This window comes from Bos grunniens, chromosome X (assembly GCF_055505025.1).
Source record: "Bos grunniens cultivar Pamir isolate PY7600 chromosome X, Bosgru_T2T1.0, whole genome shotgun sequence".
In the NCBI taxonomy this organism is placed as follows: Eukaryota; Metazoa; Chordata; class Mammalia; order Artiodactyla; family Bovidae; genus Bos; species Bos grunniens.
The window spans coordinates 72,029,474-72,053,936 of record NC_141194.1 but is presented as its reverse complement, the minus strand read 5'-3'; the positions used below and the strand labels follow the sequence as shown (position 1 = coordinate 72,053,936).

The following is a 24,463-nucleotide window of genomic DNA, read 5'->3' as shown; positions in this document are numbered from 1 at the left end:
TTTCTCAGGAGGCAGGTAATGTGCTCTGGTATTCCCATCTCTTTCAGTATTTTCCACAGTTTGTGATGGTCCACACAGTCAAAGGCTTTGGCATAGTCAATAAAGCAGAAGAAGATGTTTTTCTGGTACTCTCTTGCTTTTTCAGTGATCCAATGGATGTTGGCAATTTGATCTCTTGTTCCTCTGCCTTTTCTAAATCCAGGTTGTACATCTGGAAGTTTAGGCTTCACATACTGTCGAAGCCTGGCTTAGAGAATTTTGAGCATTACTTTGCTAGCATGTGAGATGAGTGCAATTGTGCAATAATATGAGCATTCTTTGGCATTGCCTTTCTTTGGGATTGGAATGAAAACTGACCTTTTCCAGTCCTGTGGCCACTGTTGTTTTCCAAATTTGCTGGCATAGTGAGTGCAGCACTTTAACAGTGCTTTTAGGATTTGAAAGAGCTCAACTGGAATTCCATCACTACCTTTGTTCGTAGTGATGCTTCCTAAGGCCCACTTGACTTCACATTATGGGATGTCTGGCTCTAGGTGAGTGATCACACCATTGTGGTTATATGGGTCATAAATATCTTTTTTGTATAGTTGTGTGTATTCTTGCTACCTCTTCTTAATATCTTCTGCTTCTGTTAGGTCCATACCATTTCTGTCCTTTATTGTGCCCATCTTTCCATGAAATGTTCCCTTGGCATCTCCAATTTTCTTCAAGTGATCTCTAGTATTTTCTATTCTATTGTTTTCCTCTATTTATTTTCATTGAGCATGGAGGAAGGTTTTTTTTTTTTATCTCTCCTTACTATTCTTTGGAGTCCTGCATTCAAATGGGTATATCTTTCCTTTTTCCTTTGCCTTTCACTTCTCTTCTTTTATCAGCTATTTGTAAGGCCTCCTCAGACAAAAAAAAAAAAAGAAAGAAAATCCTTTTTGCATTTCTTTTTCTTGGGGATGATCTTGATTTCTGCCTCCTGTACAATGTCACAAACTTCTGTCCATAGTTCTTCTGGCGCTCTGTCTAAGAGATCTAATCCCTTGAATCTATTTGTCACTTCCACTGTATAATTCCTTTTCCTTACTCATTTCTATATCTGGCTGATCCACATTTTAGCAGTCTTCTGTTCTAAATATCTCTGCCTTTCACTACTGTCAATTCATTCTTGGATTATGCAGCTGTTTCCAAACTTGCCCCCTTTCAAATCCAGTTGACATGTTAGACTTATCCACCTTTCACACAAACCTGCTTAATCCTTCAATGGATTCTAATGGTTTAATAATAGGAATAGATATAATTTATTGAGTGTCTCACATGTGAAAGATGCTTTTAAGCAACATCTGCACTTATTTAATCTCAGCAAATCTGTACATTATGATTTTATACACTTTAACAAAACAGAAAATAGCCTGGGAAATGCTAAAAATAAAAATCTAACATGAAACTTTTTTAGCCTTCTTTCTTCCAGGTGCACTTTGAAGTTGCAATTACCATGTTGCTTCATGACTTTCATCTTACTTAAAATTCCTTCATTCTTGTAATTTCCTGGCAAATATATATCCTTAAGGTCAGTTTAGCACTCATTTTTTCAAATCCCTGAAGTGTCTTGACCCACCTACCCTATTTTAGACTTTTCTACACTGCTTTTACCTCATCTCATCAGTCACCACTCTCTTAGCTTCTTGAACGTAGATATTTATTATTATTATTTTTCATATTAATGTGGCTGTTTCCAAGCAGCATGCAAAGAATCTGGCATTTATTATCTTTGATAATAATTATTGTCTTGTCAGACCACTTTTACATACTCAATTCATTTACTCTTCACAGATGATGCTGTTAGGTAGACATGACCTTCCTCACTTTAACAATAGAGAAATTGAGGTGAAATAATTTATTTTATACGTAATAAGATCCATAGTTATGAAGCGGAATCCAGATTTGCCTAACACAGCTGGTGCTGAGGTTCTTTGCCACTTCTCTCTCAATTTTCATTACCCATTTTTGGAAAACCCCCCAAATCTTGTAAATGTTATTCTGATCTTCAACTACTGGAAAAGATCAAAACTCAAGAATAAAAGCTGGGATAGTGAGCTACGAAGTTATTGAAGGGAAAACAGACATTAAAGTGTGGGGTCATCTTTTTGCAGGGAGAAAGGAAGTCCTAGGAGTGTCAGAGACTACAAACCAAAAACACTCAACTCCAGGAAGGAAGGTGTGCCATGCAAAGCATATCCTCTAGTAGGGGGAGGGACTGGAGAGGGAAAGAAGGTACCTCCCTGGCCTAAGAGAAAAGATAAAAAATAGGTTGTTGTGGTGGTCCAGTCCCATACAGGTAAGCACTGGCACCATTTGCTTTGTTCCTACAAACCTAAGCAGCATGAGTTCTAATATGTCTGTTTTGTTCACACATCACTTTGTGTTTTGCCCATTTTCTCCCTCAGGTGTCTTGACACTTCATTTGTGGCCACTTTTGTCAAGTATGAAAGCTAACACTCACCACCATTCCCAAGCAAGGAAGTGGGAGAAGAGACAGCAGGAATGCAGAGTCCTTCAGTTCTTCCTGCCACTCTTTCCCTGGGCTGCAGAGATAAGGAGAGGAAAGAACCCTTAACTAGAGTTTGTTCTCCCAGACAGTTTAGCCCCTCCCACCAGGCCGGTGATGACTATAACCTGTTAGTCACCAGATGCCCAGAGTTCCCAGAATGGGTGAGCACTTGCTCCATGAGGGCACTTATTTCCCAGCCAATCTGAGCATAGGGTCCCTGGCCCTTAGCAACGTCCCTGAGAAGGGCTGGGCCTTTGGACACAGCATCTAGCGTTGCTGAGCTGTTGTTGATCTGTGTAGCTCAACTCATCAGGCTGGCTGTGTTACTTCTACAAAACAGCTTCAGAGTAGAAACAATAATCTCCAGTAAAATCTATTATACCAGCATGTCAGGCTCTAGGGAGATGAGTGGAAAGAAAAAAAACCCAGCAGGCAGAAAATACTGAAGACATTCCAGTTGGGAACTTCAGGATTGTGCTAAGACATTATTATCTCCTCCCTGCTTTTCATTGTTCAGCTCCTCCTCACTAGGTTTTCAGGGTGCCAGGTGCAGATGAGAACAGGGAATGTGGTTAACACCTTCACCCAGGTTGTGTTCTAAGAACTGATTGATCTGGGAGGTTTCTGTGTTCTGAGCTCATCTTAAGGGTTTCCAATAATGTTATTGATGTTTCAAATGGAAGAAATAAAGAACTTTGTTTAGAACGAGAGGGGGGAAATGCCATTGAGTGAATGGCCAGAATCTTTAGAGAAGCCTGCTGCTAAGTCACTTCAGTCGTGTCCGACTCTGTGCGACCCCATAGATGGCAGCCCACCAGGCTCCCCCGTCCCTGAGATTCTCCAGGCAAGAACACTGGACTGGGTTGTCATTTCCTTCTCCAATGCATGAAAGTGAAAAGTGAAAGTGAAGTTGCTCAGTCGTGTCTGACTCTTAGCGACCCCATGGAGTGCAGCCCACGAGGCTCCTTTGTCCATGGGATTTTCCAGGCAAGAGTACTGGAGCGGGGTGCCAAGAGAAGCCTGGGCAACCCCAAAAAGACAAACTGATTAGTTTCAAAGTAGAACGTGTATTTACATAAATCAGACGTTTCTTAGCTTAATTGAAGTTTAGATGAATTCTTTTTAACCAAGATGTAGGAAGTACTATAGAACGGTGCTCTCCAACAGCAATATATTTTGAGCCACATACATAATTTTAAGTGGCTACTTTTTTAAAAAAGAGGTGAGATTGGTTACATATGGTTGACAAACATTCATCAAACTCCTGCTCTGTGTCAGATACTATGATACACGCTAGGAAAGAGATTTGGTCTCAGCCTAGAAAGAGTGCATTGCTTTCATAAAACTTCATCAGGTAGATTCGGAGAAGGCAATGGCACCCCACTCCAGTACTCTTGCCTGGAAAATCCATGGATGGAGGAGCCTGGTAGGCTGCAGTCCATGGGGTCGCTAAAAGTCAGACACGACTGAGCAACTTCATTTTCACTTTCTACTTTCATGCATTGGAGAAGGAAATTGCAACCCACTCAGTGTTCTTGCCAGGGATGGGGAAGCCTGGTGGGCTGCCGTCTATGGGGTCGCACAGAGTCGGACACGACTGAAGCGACTTAGCAGCAGCAGCAGCAGCATGTAGAGTAGGGATTTATTTCACCTGGATACTAAGAAACAATGGGTTTCCCTGGTCATTCAGTTGGTAAAGAATCTTCTCCTGCAATTCAGGAGACTGGGGTTCAGTCCTTGAGTCAGGAAGATCCCCTGGAGAAGAGAATGGCAACCCACTCCAGTATTCTTTCCTGGAGAATTCCATGGAAAGTGGAGCCTGGCGGGCTACTGTTCATGGGATCGCAAAGAGTCAGCCACGACTAGCGACTAACACTTAACTAAGAAACAATAACAAAAAGTAGTTTAAAAAAGAAAATTATGGGCCATTTGATTATGTGTGTGTGTGTGTGTGTGTGTTTTTTTAACATTGTGAATCATGTTATTGGATATGGTACTGAGTAAGAGGGAGTGATTTTCAATCAGTAGGGACTACAGTGGATACAGTAGAAGTCTCACCCAAGTGTTGATCTGTGTAGCTCAAACTGTAACATAAAAATCTGGAAGATGTATTAAAATATTCCTGAGACCCACTCCCAGAAATTCTGACTGTAGTTTTCAGATGAGGTAAGCAGATACTGCTAGCCTTATGAACCACACTCAGACTAGCATTGGTCTAAGCAACTGTTCTCTTAATGGTTTCCTCTGAAAAGATTTTGAAAAACCACTATAGAAATTTGACTTAGTCACATGCATCATGCTTTTGCAATTTTGAAAACGAATGAGCCTGAGAAAGTGAAAATGCTGCATTTTAAATGTCAGAAATTTCTCAGTGGTTGGAAATAAGCATCGTTTTCTAGGCATGACTAGATAACATTTTCAAGTCACCAAACAAAAAAATCCTATTTGAATAAGCTGGAGTTTGTGCATGTCAAAACGCTTTTACATAAGTTTTCTAATTCTATTCATCACAGGTTTTATTCCAAGACTATCATATGAAAATGTAGAAACTTCAAAGTTTAAAATTTATGTTACAGCTATTAACAAAAAGTTGTAGTTATAAAACAGTTTTAAAAGATAACCAACTATTGCAGTTTTACTTTAGAGGTAATCTGTATTTCAGGGGAAAAGACAATGGGGGAAATACGGTATAGTAACAGATGACAAAGTGAAGAGGAACTAAAAAGCCTCTTGATGAAAGTGAAAGTGGAGAGTGAAAAAGTTGGCTTAAAGCTCAACATTCAGAAAACGAAGATCATGGCATCTGGTCCCATCACTTCATGGGAAATAGATGGGGAAACAGTGGAAACAGTGTCAGACTGTATTTTGGGGGGCTCCAAAATCACTGCAGATGGTGACTGCAGCCATGATATTAAAAGACGCTTACTTCTTGGAAGGAAAGTTATGTCCAACCTAGATAGCATATTGAAAAGCAGAGACATTACTTTGCCAATAAAGGTCCGTCTAGTCCAGGCTATGGTTTTTCCTGTGGTCATATATGGATGTGAGAGTTGGACTGTAAAGAAGGCTGAGCACCAAAGAATTTATGTTTTTGAACTGTGGTGTTGGAGAAGACACTGGCGAGTCCCTTGGACTGCAAGGAGATCCAACCAGTCCATTCTGAAGGAGATCAGCCCTGGGATTTCTTTGGAAGAAATGATGCTAAAGCTGAAACTCCAGTACTTTGGCCACCTCATGCGAAGAGTTGACTCATTGGAAACGACTCTGATGCTGGGAGGGATTGGGGGCAGGAGGAGAAGGGGACGACAGAGGATGAGATGGCTGGATGGCATCACTGACTCGATGGATGTGAGTCTGGGTGAACTCCGGGAGTTGGTGATGGGCAGGGACGCCTGGCGTGCTGCGATTCATGGGGTTCCAAAGAGTCGGGCATGACTGAGCGACTGAACTGAACTGAGGGAGTATTCTAATTTCATTATTTTACACAGAGCTGTCCCGTTTTCCCAGCATAACTTATTGAAGAGGCTGTCTTTTCTCCATTGTATATTTGTGACTCCTTTGTCAAAGATAACATGTCAATAGGTGTGTGGATTTATCTCTGCAGTTTCTATCTTGTTCAATTGATCTATATTTCTAGTATTGTGCCATTACCTTACTTTCTTGATGATTGCAGCTTTGTAGTATAGTCGTAAGTCAGGAAGGTTGATTCTTCGAACTCCATTCTTCTTTCTCAAAACTGCTATTTGGGGCTTTGTGTCTCCATACAAATTGCAAATTTTTTTCTTCTGGTTCTTTGGAAAATATTTGATAGGGATTGCATTGGGTCTGTAGATTGCTTTGGATAGTACAGTCATTTTCACAATATTTATTTTTCCATCCAAAAACATGGTGTATCTCTCCAGCTGTTTGTGTCATCTTTGATTTCTTTCATCAGTGTCTTTTAGTTTTCTGCATACAGGTCTTTTGTCTCTTTGGGTAGGTTTATTCCTAGGCATCATACTTTTTGTTGTGATAATAAATGGCATTATTGCCTTAATTTCTTTTTCTGATTTTTTGTTGTTAGTGTATAGAAATGCAAGGGATTTGTCTATTAATTTTGTAGTTGTGATTTTACTAAATTCAATGATTAGCCCTAGTAATTTTCTGATATTATCTTTAGGGTTTTCTATGTATATTATCATGTCATCTGCAAACAGTGAGAGTTTCACTTCTTCTTTTACAGTATGGATTACTTTTATTTCTTTTCCTTCTCTGACTGCTGTGGCTAGGGCTTCCAAAACTATATTGAATAATAGTGGTGACAGTTGGCACCCTTGTCTTGTTCCTGATCTTAGAGGAAATGGTTTCAATTTTTCACCATTGACAGTAATGTTTGCTGTGAGTTTGTTGTACCTTTATTATGTACCTTTACTATAGAAGTTAGACTCCTTCTATGCTGATTTTCTGAGAGTTTTTATTGCATATGGGTGTTCAACTGTGTTGAAAAATTAGTTAATATGATGTATCACATTGATTGATTTGCATATATGGAAGAATCCTTACATCCCTGGAATAAACCCCACTTGATCATGGTGTTTGATCCTTTTAATGTGTTGTTGATTCTGTTTGCTAGACTTTGTTGAGAATTTTTACATCTATGTTCATCAGTGATATTGGCTTGTAATTTTCTTTTTTGTGTGATATCTTTGTCTGGTTTTGGTATCAGGGTGAAACAGGATAGGTGTTAGCTCTTCTCTAAATGTTTGGCAGAATTTGCCTGTGAAGCCATCTGTTGGAAGACTTTTTATCACAGTTTTGATTTCAGTACTTGTGATTAGTCTGTTCATATTTTTTATTTCTTCCTGGTTGAATCTTGGAGGTTTGTACCTTTCTAAGAATTTATCCATTTCTTCCAGGCTGTCCATTTTTATTGGCATATAGTTGCTAACAATAGCCTCTCATGACAAATGCATTCTAAAGGATCTATATTGTTTATTCCCTTCTTTCATATTTTTTCTTTTTGATGTCTTATTTTACATCATCATTTTTATCCCTTAATAGTTCATTGTAGTTATAGTTGCTTTTACAATTTCTTTGTATTTTAATCTATATATTGGCTAGTTTAGGTGTTTTTCATTTTTTACTATATTTTTCTTTCCTAGTGGGATTTTTCCCTTTCCTGTGAATTCTTAATTCTTTTCATTGAGAGAGACCCTTCAACATTTCTTTAAGGATAGGTTTAGTATTGATTAATTATTTTAGTCTTTGATTGTCTGGGAAGTTCTTTTTCTATTTTTCTTTTAATAATTTTATTTATTTATCTATTTTTGGCTATGCTAGGTCTTCATTGCTGCTCTGGCTTTCTCTAGTTTCAGAGAGCATGGCCTATTCTCCAGTTTCAGTGCTCAAGTTTCTCACTGGAGTGGCTTCTCCTGTTGTGGAGCATGGGCTCCAGAGTGTGAAGACTTCAGTAGTTGTGACTCCCAGGCTCCAGAGCATAGGCCCAATAGTTGTGACACATGGGCTTAGTTGCTCCGAGGCATGTGGGATCTTCCCCGATCAGAGATTGAACCTGTGTCTCCTGAATTGGCAGGCAGATTCTTTACCACTGAGCCACCAGGGAAGCCCTCTTTTTCTATTCTAAATGATAATCTTTCTGGGTAGAATATCCGAGGTTGCAGGTTTTTCCCTTCCAACACTTTGAATATATTAAATATCATGCCACTCCTTCTAGTCTGCAAAGTTTCTGCTATAAAATTAATTAGCTGATAGTTTTATGGGATTCCCTTGTAACTGATTGTGTTTCTCTTGCTTCTTTTAGAATTATCTTTTTTATCTTTGTCATTTTAACTGTGACATATCTTGGTATGGGATTCTTTGGCTTCATCTTATTTGGGAACTTTTGTGCTTCCTGTACCTGAATATCTGTTCCTTTCTTCAGATTTGGGAAGTTTTCATCCATATTACTCCATATAAGTTTTTGACACCCCTCTCTCTCTCTTCTACCTCTGGTACCCCTATACTGTGAATATTAAAGTGCTTAATGTTATATCAGAAGTCTCTTTGATTGCTTTCATTTTTAAAACATTAGTTTTTCTTTCTGCTGCTCTGAGTGCGTGATTTCCATCATTCTATCTTCCAGATTACTTTGTCATTTTTCTGTATCTCTTTATCTAGTATTCATTCATTGTAGGGTAATTTTTATATCAGGTATTGAAATACTTATTTTTGATTGGGTATATTTTAGTTTTTAGTTCCTTGTTTAAATATTCAGTGTTTGGATCAATTTTTTTTGTAATTGATTTAACACTTCTATTATCAATATTTTGAATGCTCTATCTGGTAAATTCTTTATTTTGGTTTCATTATTTATTTTTTCAGTGTTTTGCCTTGCTTTCAATTGAGAGTAGTTCTCTGCCTCTTCACTTTGCTTAACTTCTTTTTCTCTGTGAATTTAAGTCAAATGGTTACATATTGTATTCTTTAAGTCTGTTTTTATGTTGGAGTGCCTCAAAAATATTATACCATTAAAAGCTGTTCCTCTTCTATAGCATAATGGACAGGGAAAATAAAACATAAAACATTGAGATCAGTTGAACTCTTCCTTTCTATATCTTTGTCTATCTAGGTGAAGCAGAGACAGGAAGAAGAGACCAGAATTTTAGATACTTACAAAATAAAGTATGTATTAATAAATATTTCTGTCAGTTTGAAAGTACTTCAAGAAATGAGGATGAAGATTTCCACCCTTAAGGCTCTACCACCTCAGATATTCAAAGACTGAGAATATTGTGGAGTAAGAATAAATGCCCATGTTTGTTTTATTTTGACTTCATATTTTAAGGCCATTTATATGAGGAAATAAAATATTCATGGGGTAAGAAGTACAGGTATATCCATTTTTGGAATGACTTAATTATGTCCCTGAAGATAAGGAAATCTGTATTTTATTATGAAAACATCACAAAAGGAAATTTTATCATGAACCATGTTTTGGGATACTTATCTGGTATTTTTCATCATACATTACAGTATAAAATGACTGATCCTCTGAGGAAATTTTTTTTCTCTAACTTAGCTGGCAGCAGTTTGTAGAGGCCCAGGTAAGATAATTAGCAAACTTACCTAGATACTTGAGTTTAACAACTTCATACTGGAAATTATCAGTATTGATATTATAACTTTATTTTATTTTATTTATTCATTTTTTTTAGGATTTTGAAATACTTCACAAGGCAAAGGAGAGCAGAGAGATTCTGAAATTTCTGAAGATAGAATTAATGGTCAGCAATAACAAAATATATTTAGCAAGGTGGATCTACATATACTCCCATATACATCAGTTGCTTTTATTTATAATAGAGTTAAACTTTCATTAAAGTTAATCACTACCTAGACTAAGTTGTAATCACTAACATATGAGGCTTTCTTTTTTTTTTTTTTTCATATGAGACTTTCTATTTCCATTATGCATTAAAATCTATTACACTGTAAGCATTTTATTAATGTGGAACTGTATAAAAAGAAGAATATTGTTTAATATCAACACCAGACTCTTCTTTTAAATCATTAGTAGCTGTCAATTCATAGTCATGAAATAGACTTTTAGTGCAGTTTTTAATTTACTTTTAGTAAACGTTTATCAATACATTTAACAAAAGCCTATATACTGTACTGGGGCTGTTCAAAAGAATGAAAGTAAAAAAAGATCACTGGGCTCCATTCCAAATCCTCCCAGATGGAAACAGGGAGGAAATAAGAATTTGTATTTGTAACAAACCCCCCAGGTGACTTTTATTTTTTTCTTTTTGGTATACTAAAGTCTGGGAACCAGTACCAAAGAATAAAAAAATGTTAGGTCATCCCTCCACCTCTGCTATAAAATGGTAGTCTTCTTCCAAATCTGTTTCTCCTCCTGTGGTTTCCATCTTGTTGAATGGCACCTCCCTTCACTCAAACCCTAACTCTAAATCCTGAGACTCACTGTTAATATCACCCAATCCCTCACTTCTGTATGCCATAAATTACCAAACTCTAGATGTACTAGTTTTAATATCTCAGCTACTCCTCCAGCTCTCCAGCTATTGCCCTTTTTCCTGTCCTCATCATTCTTGCAAATATTTTAACTGCTTGCTTCCAGTTTTACTATTCTAATATCTGCCCTTTGCAGTGGTGCTAAGTCAAGACTTTTCAACCTTGACTGAACATTGGAATCACCTGAGGAATTTTAAAAACTGTCTGGATCACATTTTTAATGATTTTAATGTGCACCTCGAGTTGTGAACAATAGAATTAGATCTTTCAAAACATAAATTTAATCAAATATATGTAGCTGCGGCAAAAAGTTTCTCACAGTGTGGTATAAGAAAACCACAGCCCTCAGAATCATCTGCACAACTTAATAAACATGTGGATTCCTGGACCTTTCCCTAGACCTCTAAAACTGAGCAAAGATACTTGAATTTTACATGAGCAGCTTTATATTATGTACTAATTTTTGAGAAGTTTTTATCTATAGGTTAAAAATTTAAACTCCATATTCATTCTGTGAAACAAATTTCTGTAGATCATTCTTTTCACGCTTTTTAGTTACATCCAACTATCTTCCCCATTAACCTTCCTTACCTATTTATAGTTTCCTAGATGTACCAGTTTTGCATTATCTTGCCTTTTTTTTACACACTTGCAAGCCCATATAATACCTATTTTTATCACAGCAGTAATAACAGTTTAGAACTACTGTCTTCTTTGAAAGTCATAATTGTAAGTACTTCTTCAGTGTTCACTATGTTCCAGACATAGTGTCTGTTTGACAGTGCTGTATATGAGTTTATCTACATAGAGTGTTTACAACCCTGTGAGATAGGTGCTATAATCATACCTATTTTATGAATGAGGAAAATGAATTGCCAGTAGAAACTTTCAAAAAGCTACAGAGTTAATAAGTGATAAATCTAGATTTTTGACCCATTACATAGGTGAGGTAAAAGGCCCTATTTTAATGGAGAAGAAGAGGATCTAAAAGGAAAGAAAGCAGCAAAAAGTGTGTCCGTAGTGTGTGTCCCTATAAAAGAAGTCTCACATATTGGCCCTCCTTATGGTCAAAATTCCGAGAGAGGTGGGAAATAGAGTCCTTAAAAATCCCACCTAGGTTTAGGGGAACCACAAAACAGAAAAGAGTGGTACCTCTTGTTTCTAAAGTCAAGCCAGAGCCTCTCATTGCATCACAACTGAGAAATTGAAATTCTTAGGCAAGGGTCTAGGATAATGGGGCTGAGGGCAGCCTGGTAAACCCTTACTCCTCCATTACAGTGAATGAAAGAACATCCCAAACTTTCCCATGCCTTTTAAGGGAAAAAACAAAGACCAACCAAGTGAAAACAATAAAGGCTTATTTAATCAGATATTGCTATAATAAGTAGTCACCATCACTTACATTTTTCAAAAGCTCAAAGGCAAGCAAAGGAGTAGGAAATCTTTGTAATGGAAAAAAATGAAGGCTTCAGATATGCTCTGATTGGAAACTGTTGGCAAGGGGAAACTGAAAGCAGACTAACTAGAAGCAGGGCATATTAGGTTTAATCTGTTAGGGAAGCATGTTTTGTTTCTGTCACTTAGTCCTAATTTGTAAGCAGAACCAAAAATTAAGGAAGCTGGCAGTTGTTGATTGTGTTCTGGCTGTTTTGAACTTATTGCTACAGGAGGTTGTTTGACTTCCTGCTCAGTTTACTGCAAAGGTTGTGGTTTGGCTTCCTGAGTTAGTTGTTGCAGGTTATGGGTTTGACTTCTGTTTTCATATAAGAACTGGCCTTTGTCTATTTGTGTATTCAGTTTCACATTCCATTATAAGAGAGGATCAAAGATGGTTGACGGTGAGCCCGCAGATATAGAAACCTTAAAGTTCATGAAATGGATGATGGGAGACTTTTATGAACCTGGTGATCAGAGAATAAAGGGAGATAGATATATCATTGACAATTTAAAATCAGCTTTTCCTTTAAAATAGAGAAAATGCCTATCATATGAAAACATTTTGCCCCTTTTAATCCCTTATTCCCCAGAGAATAAGAAAACTCAGGATGATTGACATCCAGCATAACAACATTAACATGAGCTGCCCAAAGGACTATTAATCTGGGGAATATAAAAAGTTTACTGACTTTGCAGATATAACACCCTGACAGTCATCCACTGAGAAGGCATTTTTATCATCTCCCCTTCAAAATTCCCTGTAATGGATTGAATGGTAGCCTCTGAAAAGATATGTCCACATCCTAATTCTTAGAATTTATTAATACTAGCTTATTTAGAAAAGGGGTCTTTGCAAATGTCAGAATCTTAACATGAGGAAATCACCCTGAATTATCCATGTGGGTCCTAAATGTAATGACAATAGTCCTTATTAGAGTGATATTATAGAAAGAAGAGAAGCCACCATGACCTCTGAGATAGAGATTGGAGTGATGTGACCTCTTGCCAAAGAATGTCTGGAAACAATTGAAGCTGAAAGAGGCAAAGAATGGTTTCTCCCCAAGAGACTCCAGAGGGAATGCAAACCTACTAACACGTTTATTTCAAACTTCTGACCTCAGGGTTGTGAGAAATTAAATATCTACTATTTTAAGCCATTCATTTTGTGGTAATTTGTTATGGAAGTCAAAGGAAACTCATATTATGCCCCATGTGCAATTTCCCAAAATTAAGACAAAAAAGAATAAAAACTTCTATGGACGTGAGTAAAGTCAAAAGAGGAAAAGGTTTCCCATTATACCATTAGAGGATGAACACAGGGCTGCCCCTAAATTCACAGTATAAATGAAAAAGCTAGTAGAATAAAGCAAGAGTCATTCCCAAGTCTCAAGTAACCTTTATAAATTCTGCAATGCAGATAGTTTGAAAAGGAAAGTGGCTACATAATGAAAATAACATAGTTGTATGATACCAGCATTTCTGAAAAATGAAATAAAACACAAGAAAATACTACAGTATATATTTTTTAATAGTTTTAAACTCAGAACTCACTCAGGATAGAAAAGCAGTGAGCACTGCTTCAAAACTTTTCAAGGTGAATTAACCCACCTGGGGCAAAAATTATAATTAAGATATAGAATACATTGCCTAAAGCTTGAGAGGAATACCTGAAGAATGAGTTTCTTTGGGGAATTAGGTCATTCAAATGTACCCATGTATACTAGTGTATTTAGAAAGTCAAACAATGTCAAGGACAAACATGAAAAAGTATACTGTTCATTGATTGGGAAGAATTAATATTGTTAAAATGATCATACTACTAAAGGCAATCTACAGGTTCAATGCAATCCCTATCAAAACAGGCAATTTTCACAGAACTAGAACAAAAAATACTGAAATATCTATGGAAATGAAAAGGCCCAAATAGCTGAACCAATTTTGAGAAAGAGAAACAGAGCTGGAAGAATCACACTCTCTGACTTCAGACTAAAAATACAAAGCTATAGTAATCAAAACATTATGGTACTGGCACAAAAATAGACACATGAATCAACAGAACAGAACAGATAGCCCAAAATAAACCCATACACTTATAGTTAATTGATCTACAACAAAGGAAGCAGATTATACAATGGAGAAAAGACAGACTCTTCAATAAGTGGTATTGTGAAAACTGGACAGCTACCTGTAAAAGAATGAAATTAGAACATTTCTCACACTATATACAAAAATAAACTCAAATGCATTAAAGACATAAACATTATATCAGAAACCATTAAACTCTTAGAGGGAAACATATGCAGAACACTCTTTGACATAAAACGTAGTAATTTTTTTGGATCTATCTATCTAAAGCTAAGGAAATGAAATGAGAAATAAACAAAGGGGACTTAATTAAACTTAAAATCTTTTGCCCAGGAAAGGAATCCATTGATAAAATGAAAAGAAAATTTACTGAATAGGAGAAAATATTTATTAATGACATGACCAATAATGGATTAATGTCCAAAATATATAAACAGTTCATACAAGTAAACTTCAAAAAAAATAACAATAGCAACCCAATAAAAAAACGGGAAAAAGATCTAAATAGATATTTTTCAAAGATGCCATACATATGGACAAAAAGCACATGAAAAGAGGCTCAACATCGTGAATTATAAGAGAAATGGAAATAAAACCAAACAAAATGAGATACTACCTCACACTGTCAGACTGGTTGTCATCGAAAAGACCACAAAATTTTTGGTGAGGATGTGGGGACAGGGAACTCTCGTACACTGTTAATTGTTAAGTGGTGCTGCTGCTATGGAAAATAGTATGGAGATTCCTACAGAAACTAAAAAGAGAACTAACACATGACCCTTTGTCTGTGTAGGTCATGATGAACCACACCTTACCTATTTCCTGAGAAACCTATATAAGGGTCAAGAAACAACAGTTAGAATTGGACATGGAAAAACTGAGTGGTTCAAAATTGGGAAAAAGTACAAGGCTGTGTATTGTCACCCTGCTTATTTAACTTATAAGCAGAGTGTGTGTGTGTGTGCTCGGTCATTCAATCATGTCCTACTTTTTATGACTCCCTGGACTGTAGCCCACCAAGTTCCTCTCTCCATGAGATTTCCCAGGTAAGAATACTAGAATGGGCTGCCATTGTCTACTCCAAGGAATCTTTCTGACACAGGGATTGTATCCACGTCTCTTGTATCTCCTGCTTTGGCAGATGGATTCTTTACCAGTGTGCCACCTAGGAAGCCCTATATGCAGAATACATCATGCAAAATGCTGGGCTGGATGAATCACAAGCTGGAATCAAAATTGCTGGAAGAAATACCAACAACCTCAGATATACAGATGATACCACTCTAATGGCAGAAAGTGAAGAGGAACTAAAGAGCCTTTTGATATGGGTGAAAGTGGAGATTGAAAAAATTGGCTTGAAAGTCCACATTAAAAATTAAAATTATGGCATCTGGTCCCATCACTTCATGGCAAATGGAAGAGGAAAAAGTGGAAGCATGGACAAATTTTATTTTCTTGGGCTCCAAAATCACTGTGGATGGTGACTCCAGCCATGCAATCAAAAGACACTTGCTCTTTGGAAGGAAAGCTATTGCAAACCTAGACAGTATATTAAAGAGCAGAGACATCACTTTGCCAACAAACGTCCATGTAGTCAAAGCTATGGTTTTTCCAGTATTCATGTATGGATGTGAGAGCTGAACCACAAGTCTGAGTGCTGGAGAACTGATACTTTCAAATCATGGTGCCAGAGAAGACTCTTGAGAGTCCCTTGGGCTGCAATGAGATCAAACCAGTCAATCCTAAAGCAAATCAGTCCTGAATATTCATTGGAAGGGTTATTTGCTGAAGTTGAAGCCTCAATACATTGGCTACCTGATGTAAAGAGCCAACTCATTGGAAAAGACCCTGAGGCTGGAAAAGATTGAAGGCAAAAGGAGAAGGGGGTAGCAGAGGATGAGATTGTTAGATAGCATCATGGACTCAATGGACATGAATTCTGAGAAACTCCAAGAGATAGTGGAGGATATAGGAGCCTGGTGTGCTACAGTCCATGGGGTTGTGAAGAGTCAAACACGACTTAGTGACTGAACACATGACACAGCAATATCACTTCTGAGTATACATCCAACACACACACACACACACACACACAAAATCACCCATTCAAAAAGATACATGCACTCCAGTGTTCCTAACAGCATTATTTATGATTGCTGATATAGGGAAGCAAGTTGTGTCTATCAACAGAGAAATATATATATATATATATATTTATATATATATTTATATTATATATATATATATATATATATATATATATATATATAATTACTCAGCCATGGACTTCCTCAGTGGCTCAGCTGGTAAAGAATCCACCTGCAATGCAGGAATGTAGGAGACCCCAGTCCGATTCTAGGGTCAAAATTCCTGGGTCAGGAAGGTCCACTGGAGAAGGGATAGGCTACCCACTCCAGTATTCTTGGGCTTCCCTGGTGACTCAGATGATAAAGAATCCTCATGCAATGTGGGAAACCTGGGTTCGATCCCTGTGTTGGGAATATCCCCTGGAGAAGGGAAAGGCTACCCACTCAAGTATTCTGGCCTGGATAATTCCATGGACTGTATAGTCTATGGGGTCGCAAAGAGTTGGACACGGCTGAGCAACTTTCACTTTCATTTTTCATTACTCAGCCATAAAAAGAATGAAATTTTTCCATTTGCAACAAGCACCATGGATGGATTTAAAGCACATTATGCTAAATGAAATGTCAGACAAAGACAGACAGATACTCTTTGACATCACTTGTATATGGAATATTTAAAAAAATGAAACAAACCAATGAATATAACAAAACAGAAACAGACTTATGGATAGAGAACAAATTAGTGGTTACCAATTGGGAGAGGGGAAATGAGGAGAAATTTTGGAGTAGGGGATTAAAAGGTACAGACTGTAATGTATAAAATAAATAAAGTATGAGGATAAATTGCATAACAAGAAATATAACCAATATTTCATAATACCTATAAATGCAGTATAACCTTTAAAATTGTGAATCACTATATTCTACACCTGTAGCTTACATAGGTTTTGTTCATTGACTATATCTCAATTAAAAAAATTAAAAGCAGCAAGAAAATTTTAAAAATAAAAACACCTTTGCCAGATAAACAAATGCTGAGGGCATTTGTTACCAATGGACCCAGTAGAGCTACCACACAAGAAATGTTGAAAAGATTCATTTAGGATAAAATGAAAGGGCACTAAACAATAATTCAAAGACATAAAAAGATATATAGAATTACAGTATTGGTAACCACACAAATAAATATAAATTCCAGTTTTATTTTATTTTTGTTTGTAACTCTTTTTTTAATTCCTATATGAATTAAAAGATAATGCATAAAAACAATAAATCTGCATTATTGGTTACATAATGTATAAAGATGGATTTGTGATAAAAACAAAAGTTTTTGGAAAAATACACATGAGTAAAATTTTTATATATTGTTTTAGACAAGATTGTATCAATTAGAAATATAACATTATAAATTTAGAATATTAATTGCAATTTCTGTGATAACCACAAAGAAAATATATTTAAAATATACACAAATAGAAATAAGAAGGGAGTCAAAACTCTCTACAGAAATAAGCTACAGAAAAAAACTAAATACAAATGATGGCAGTAATGGGAGAGATGAAGGACAGAAATGGTGTCATATCAAAACAAATACAAAATAACAGGCACTGCTATTTATTAGTAATTGCTTCAAATGTAACTTCAACTAAAAGGTGTATATTGAAATATGGATTTAATAACATGGTCTAACTATATGCTGTCTATAAGAAACTCACTTTATATCCCCAAACACAAACAGGTTAAAGCTGAAACGATGAGGGGTCCTCATTAGGAGGTCCTAAGTTGGTGGAGGAATGACAGAGGGAGATCACTTTCTCCCCTACAAATTCATTGAAAGAATATTTGAACCCTGAGCAAATTCCACAAAACAACTTCTGAATGCTGGTAGAGGACATCAGGCATCCAGAAAGGCAGCCCATTGTCTTCGAAAGGAGGTAGGACAAAATATAAAAGATAAAAAGAAACACAAAAGAGATAGGGATGGAGATCTGGCCTGGTAAGGGAGTTTTAAAGAGGAGAAGTTTCCAAGCACCAGGAAACACTCTCACCAGTGGGTCTGTGGGGAGTTTTGGAATCTCAGAGGGCAACATAATGGGAAGAAAATATAAATAAATAAATAAATAAAACCCTCAGATTATGTGCCTAACAGCAACTCCTAGCTCTCCCATCCACCACCAGCAAGCGGGGGCTGAACAGGGAGGCACAGGCTGCATTGCTTAGGGTAACGACTGGGCTTGAATGCCCTGAGGGCAATCAGAGGGAACTAATGTGAAATAGCAACCCAAACTGTGGGATAGCCAGAGAAAGAGAGAGAAAAAAGAGAGAGAAAGAGAGAGAACTATCCTGCAAAAAGCCTTAACCTAAGGCATTGCCAGGCACGCTCACAGAACAAAGGACTGAGCAAATACCAGAGGAGAGCTAGCTGACTGTGGGCCAGCCCATCCCCCACCAGAGACAGGGACGCAGCGGGGGAGCAACCAGAGCTGGAAAGGGACAATCTCAGTCCCAGAGAGGCATCCTCTACCAAACTGTAAGCAGGCTTCCAGTCGCTAACTAAGACTTCTTGGGATTCTGGATGGTTGACATTCACCGGGAGAGTCACAGACAGAGATCAGCTCTCCAGAAGAGACACACAGCACACTTGAGACAGGCGCGCCTGCTACCATCCAGGAAACTGAGCGGCTGGGACTGGGGAGGTGATAAGATGCACTCACCACCTGGGGAGATTGCGCTCACCAACCACCTCGTTGCCTGAGATGCTCGGACCTGGAAAGGGCACAAAACGCAGGCCCAACCAAGTCTGCACCTTTGTGGAGTACCTGAGAACCTGAAACTGAGCGGCTTAGACCTGGGATGGGCACGCAACGCACGGCCCACCTCAGACAGTTCCCCGTCAGAGCAACCTAGAGCCTGAGAAGTGTAGACTGGGAAAGCGCACATGCTGTGAGTGCAGGCAAACCCAGTGTGGCCAAGACACTGTGAGCACTCCCCACACATGCCAGTGATATATGTTTGCACTGTTCCTCCCTCCCCACAGCATGACTGAACAAATGAGCCTAAATAAGTGACCACTTACGCCCCCTTGAGTCAGGGGGGAAATTAGACACTGAAAAGACCAGCAAAATGAAGAAGCTAAAATAAACAAAGGGAACAGCTCTAGAAGTGACAGGTGCAACAAACTAAAACCCCGTAGTCAGCACCGACTATATTGGAAGGGGCCTATAGATCTTGACCATTATTAGCTGGATCAAGAAACTATCTGAAACTGAACTGATCCCACACAGCCCACAACAGCTCCAGAGAAATTACTAGATATATACTTACTATTATCAATTTTAAAATGTATTATTTTTTATTTTTAGTCCTCTATTACTCCTTTAATTTTCATATTTATAACCTACTATTACCTTGCAAAAAAAAGAAACTGTTTAAAGCAAACTTCATATATATATTTTATAATTTTTGTGACTTTGTTTTCTTAATATTGTATTTTTTTTTGCTCTTTCTTTTCTTATTTTTTAACTTTACAATATTGTATTTTTGAGAGTCTAACCTCTACTCTAGATTTTTAATCTTTGCTTTTTGGTATTTGTGATCAATTTTGTACCTTTAAAAACAAAATCTTCAGTACCTATTTTTACTTGGGAGTGTGATTACTGGCTTGATTGCTCTCTACCCATTTTGACTCTCCTTTCTCTCCACCAGGTCGCCTCTAACTCCAACTCCTCCTTTTCTTCTCTACCCAACTCTGTGAATCTCTTTGTGTGTTCTGGGCTATGGAGAACACTTAGGAAACTGATTACTGGCTGGATCTGTCTCTCTCCTTTTGATTGCCCCTTTTCTCCTCCTGGTCACTTCTGTCTCCTTCCTCCCTCTTCTTTTCTCAGTGTAATTCTGTTAACCTCTCTGAGGGTTCCAGACTGTGGAGAACACATAGGGAATTGGTTACTGGCTAGCTTGTTCTCTCCCCCTTTTATTCCACCTCTTCTCTTCCTGGTCACTTCTATCTCCCTCCTCCCTCTTCTCTTTGCCATGTAACTCTGGGAACCTCTCTGGGTGTCCCTCACTGTGGAGAATCTTTTCATCTTTAACCTAGATGTTTTATCATCAGTTCTGTATAGATGGAGAAGTCTTGAGGCTACTGTAAGAATAAGACTGAACACCAGAGACAGGAAGTTTAAGCCCAAAATCTGAGAACAGCACAACTTCTGTCTCCAGGGAACATTAATCTATAAGAGCTCATCCGAAAGCTTCCATACCTACACTGAAACTGACCTCCACCTAAGTGCCAACAAGCTCCAGAGCAAGACATACCATGCAAATTCTCCAGCAACACAAGAACTTTAATATAAAGGCTACCCAAAGTCACATCAATCTCATCTTAAAACTCACTACTGGACACTTATTGGCACTCCAGAAAGAAGAAATCCAGCTAAATCCACCAGAATGCTGCAGCAAGCTTCCCTAACCAGGAAACCCAAAAAGCCATACATTCAACCCTACCCACAGGGAGGAATCTCCACAATAAAGAGGAACCACAAACTGCCAGGATACAGAAAGGCCAACACAAACACAGCAATCTCAACAAGATGAAAAGGAAGAGAAACACTCAGCAGGTAAAGGATTAATGCCCACCAAACCAAACAAAAGAGAAGGAGATAGGGAGTCTACCTGAAAAAGAATTCAGAATAATGATGGTAAAAATGACCCAAAATTTTGAAAACAAAATGGAATTACAGATAAATATCCCAGAGACAAGGATTGAGAAGATGCAAGAAAAGTTTAACAAGGACCTAGAAGAAATAAAAAGAGTCAATCAATAATGAATAATGCAATAAATGAGATCAAAAACACTCTGGAGGGAGCCAACCGTAGAATAATGGAGGCAGAAGATAGGATAAGTGAGGTAGAAGATAGAATGATAGAAATAAATGAAGCAGAGAGGAAAAAAAATTTTTTTCCTGTTTTTGTACAAATGTAAAAAAAGATTGAATAGCCTTTTTAACCTTAACTCTTTTTTTGTCTAACAGTTTTAAGATTATTTTTATTAAAAGTTTTTGTTTTTTAGTTTTAGAGTTACCCATGTCATAAAATCTACTATCTTTTTTATCTCTTTATCGAAAAGATTTTTACTTTCCACTCTTCACCCTATCTATCTTATGTAAGGGGGTCTGTGACACCCTGAGTGGGGTCCTAAGCCGTCCGAAAACTGTACAATGGGGGAGACTTACCTTTGGGTCCCTTTGCGGGCACCACTTGCCGGGGTCCAGCCCCAGCAGGATCCAGGGGTACCCTCAGGATGATGACCTAGGAGAAAGGATAGCAAAGCAGAGAGCAGGGCTTGATCTTTCTTGTTAAACACAGAAAGACAATAAATCTCCTGGCACGGAACTTGTTCTGTTCATGGAGGCTGCAGGCGCCCTCTCGGTGGGGTGAGGATGCAGGGCGCCCCCTCCCTGGTGAAGACTCAAGGCGCCTTCCCGATCAGGTCTTAGAAGCCCAGGCAAAAAAGTGAACTCAGAGAGCCCCTGTGCCCCAAGGAGTCTTCCTGAAAGAAGAACAGAGAGAAAAGGAGGGAAAAGAAAAAAAAAAAAAAAAGAATGACATGGGGAGACCAAGCTTCAGTGAGCGAGGCCCATAACTTTATTTTTAAAAGGAACTTTTATACCTTGACTTGTACATAGAAGGAAATGAAAGTGCAAAGTCATACAGAGTCAGCCCAAACATTACATCTGTTTTGTCATTATCAAAACCAGGATTTTTTTTGCATACCTTTTCCACAAACAATGTTGTGTACAATATCTGGCCTTGGAGGCTTGTGGACATTTTATGACCCTTTTTTGATAAAGGCTGCTCACCCAGAAAACTTATTTTCTCTTGAAGTGTTTTTTCTTTATATTTTTAATCTATGTCAGCCTTAGAAAGTGCTAATCAGAGTTACATTCTCACAGAGCAAAGGTGCAGTAAGTTACAACAAAGAAAGAACTAACTAGCTCAAAGGTCTGATGTGGTTAATTCCAAGGCTGTTACTTGTTTTTCTTATATTCCAACTATGTTAACTAATGCACTCTCAGGTGTACAATGGATAAGGGATATGGGCACTTGGCAGCAAGCACTGGCTTAACAATGAAATCCTACACCAGCACTACTCTAATAGTTTTTAACTCTTTGAAAGGCTCTACATTTTTAGAATGTTTTAGGCTTCCCATGTCTCTTACCGTTGGGAGGCTGTAAACAGTCACATGCGTAGCTGCAAGAGTCTAGATAAGCCTGTCAGGCAAGCTAGAAAGCCATCAGAGGGGTTTGAATTGAAACACTCCTATCATGCCCAGGAGACTAATTAACTAAAGCCCTAAGGTGATTTTTTCCAGAGAAAGTTGGTCGGGGATAGCCCCCTGTTAATGACAAAAGAGTTGGTAAAAGACATAATATAATAAACAGTAGACAGATTTTGGTTTTGGGGTAGATGCTCGAACAGATTCAGGGGGTACTTTGAGTTCTGATAAGCCTTGCTCGTCAGATCTCTTCCACATGACCTTGTCATGGGTGGGATCTCCCGTGGTGGCTCCTGACATAACACCTATCCTACTCAAACTTTTCCAGAAAATGGCAGAGGAAGGTAAACTTCCAAAATCATTCTATGAGGCCACCATCACCCAAAACCAGACAAAGATGCCACAAAAAAGGAAAACTAAAGGCCAATATCATTGATGAACATAGATGGAAAAATCCTTAACAAAACTCTAGCAAACATAATCCAACAACATATTAAAAAGATCATACATCATGACCAAGTGGGCTGTATCCCAGGGATGCAAGGATTCTTCAATATCTGCAAATCAATCAACATAATATACCACATTAACAAATTAAAAAATAAAAACCATATGATTATCTCAATAGATGCAGAGAAAGCCTTTTACAAAATTCAACATCCATTTATGATAAAAACCCTCCAGAAAGCAGGCATAGAAGAAACATATCTCAACATAATAAAAGTTATATATGACAAACCCACAGCAGTGGTGAAAAACTGAAAGCATTTCCCCTAAAGTCAGGAACAAGACAAGGGTGCCCACTCTCACCACTCCTATTCAACATAGTTATGGAAGTTTTGGCCACAGCAATCAGAGCAGAAAAAGAAATAAAAGGAATCCAGATTGGAAAAGAAGAAGCAAAGCCCTCACTGTTTGCAGGTGACATGATCTTCTACATAGAAAACCCTAAAGATTCCACCAGAAAATTACTAGAGCTAATCAATGAATATAGTAAAATTTCAGGATATAAAATTAGCACAGAGAAATCCCTTGCATTCCTATACACTAACAATGAGAAAACAGAAAGAAAAATTAAGGAAACAATTCCATTCACCATTGCAACGAAAAGAATAAGATACTTAGGAAGAGATTCACCTAAAGAAACAAAAGACCTATATATAGAAAACTATGAAACACTCGTGAAAGAAATCAAAGAGGGCACAAATAGATGGAGAAATATACCATGTTCATGGATTGGAAGAATCAATATAGTGAAAATGAGTATACTACCCAAAGCAATCTATAGATTCAGTGCAATCCCTGTCAAGCTACCAACGGAATTTTTCGCAGAACTAAGACAAATAATTTCACAATTTGTATGGAAATACAAAAAAACATCGACTAGCCAAAGCAATCTTGAGAAAGAAGAATGGATCCAGAGGAATCAACCTGCCTGAATTCAGGCTCTACTACAAAGTCACAATCATCAAGACAGCATGGTACTAGCACAAAGACAGAAATATAGATCAATGGAACAAAATAAAAAGGCCAGAGATGAATCCATGCAACTATGGACACTTTATTTTTGACAAAGTAGGCAAGAATAACATCGAAAAGACAATCTCCTTAACAAGTGGTGCTGGGAAAACTGGTCAACAATTTGTAAAAGAATGAAACTAAAACACTTTCTAACATGATACACACACACACACACACACACAAAAAAAAAAAAAAAAAAAAAAAAAAAAACTCAAAATGGATTAAAGATCTAAACATAAGACCAGAAACTATAAAACTCCTAGAGGAAAACATAGGCAAAACACTCTCTGACATAAACCATAGCAGGATCTTCTATGATCCACCTCCCAGAATATTGTAAATAAAAGCAAAAATAAACAAATGGGACCTAATTAATTTTAAAAGCTTTTGCACAACACAGGAAAGTATAAACAAGGTGAAAAGACAGCCTTCAGAATGGGAGAAAATAATAGCAAACCAAGCAACCAACAAACAATTAATCTCAAAAATATACAAGCAACTCCTGC

General features: G+C 37.7%; 1 protein-coding gene and 1 pseudogene across 1 annotated transcript in view; one reads left to right on the top strand and one right to left on the bottom strand.

The window, feature by feature from the left end:
* Nucleotides 1-21,698, bottom strand: part of LOC147340702 (TLR adapter interacting with SLC15A4 on the lysosome-like) — a 28,868-nt gene extending 7,170 nt beyond the window's left edge. Inside the window, exons 1-2 of the mRNA XM_086389878.1 lie at nt 21,393-21,698; nt 2,492-2,573 (exon numbers count right to left, since the gene is read on the bottom strand). The gene's annotated coding sequence lies outside the window, so the exon portion shown is untranslated. The remainder of the gene's footprint in view (nt 1-2,491; nt 2,574-21,392) is intronic.
* On the top strand, nt 2,697-12,651 carry LOC147340703 (SH3 domain-binding glutamic acid-rich-like protein 3; annotated as a pseudogene).
* Nucleotides 21,699-24,463: the final 2,765 nt, after the last annotated feature.